The sequence below is a fragment of the Acanthochromis polyacanthus genome, chromosome 10, assembly GCF_021347895.1.
Source record: "Acanthochromis polyacanthus isolate Apoly-LR-REF ecotype Palm Island chromosome 10, KAUST_Apoly_ChrSc, whole genome shotgun sequence".
Taxonomy (NCBI): domain Eukaryota; kingdom Metazoa; phylum Chordata; class Actinopteri; family Pomacentridae; genus Acanthochromis; species Acanthochromis polyacanthus.
Window position 1 is genome coordinate 38,245,860 of NC_067122.1, and position 1,424 is coordinate 38,247,283.

Consider the following 1,424-nt stretch of genomic DNA (forward strand, 5'->3'; position numbering starts at 1 on the left):
CCGACAAATGTTTCAAATCCACAATTCCTTGTTGAGTCCATGCGGTATCTCCTCCAAAAAGTCAGCATGGAAAACAGAAAAGTGAATTCTTAGCTACACTTGCCGTTAGCCAGTCCTTTCTGTCAAACCAAGAAATGCAAAACTTATGATTTTGTCGTTTGTCCCGTTGAGTAATTTGAACATCGTTTGGCCGATGTGATCCCAGTCTCTTAACTTCCAGCTTTTCCTCCAAAAACATTGAGGAAAATGGACATGAAAGCAAATAATCCACCTCGTTCATGCTAACACCCATCATAGCTTAACTTTTTCTCCCTCCTTCCTAACTCTGGCACAAATAGCAGCACCGCTGTGTTTACTTGCTTTTATTGGTCCAAAATCAGTGGCCTGTGGGCTGACTGAAGTTTGCCCAAATGATCAGTAAATTACAGGGGTGGGACATGACACCTGTCAATCACAAGAACGAAATGAATGAAAGCGGACGGTATCTGCTGGGGCTGTAAAAAAATATGCCCATTTTGAGATATTCTATGTTTTTCTTTTGACTGATTGGTGCCGTTGCTACCTTTGGTTTCACCTAAACTTAAAACAATCTGTTGTAAGTTATTTGAAAATAATTTTCTCATCTTTTTGTGTTTGCTTGGGAGGGCTTAGCCCTGTTAGCCCATTTATACCAGTCGTCCCTGGTCAAGCTAATACGCTATGCTACATTAGCTTGGTGTAACACTAGCTAGCTAGCTAGCTAGCTAGAATTTTTAGCTAGTATCAGCTAAGCATCTTTGTTGATTTGACATTACTTTTATGTTATGAATTTAAATATCAGTCATGATAAGGTTTAAACTTTAGTAGACTGTTTCCCCATGGACTGAGTCTCAAAACTATAGCTTTCCTAATGAGATTTCTGATAAGTTACTTGCATTATCATGTGCAGCAATGTAACAGCTAACCAGCAGTAAAAATATGTATTATTATCTAACAGGCTAACTAGCAGACTTTATGATAAGCTAATAAAGTTATTCTACATTAGCATGCTGTAGCACTACCTAGGTAGCTTGAATTCTGTGCTAGTATCAGCTAATTATCTCTGTTGATTTAGCATTACTTTAATATCATGAATTTAAATATCAATCATATCAAAGTCTGAATAGCTTGAGAATAAAGTTAATTCTGTATTAATCAGTGACTCATTGAGTTAATTATCTCCTTCACATTTAGTTTTATAATACCAAAACTAGTCTTTTTGGCACAATTACCCCATACATTTGTTCACTTAAGCACATTTTTTATATACATGCTACATTGATATTCAAAATGTATACATTTTAAGAGAATACTGATATTGTTCTTAAGACAAGATGTGTTGTTCCCTCCATCTGGCCCCCTTATGGGAGCCATGTGGAGCCACCCCTGTGTTTTATCCCTCGGAA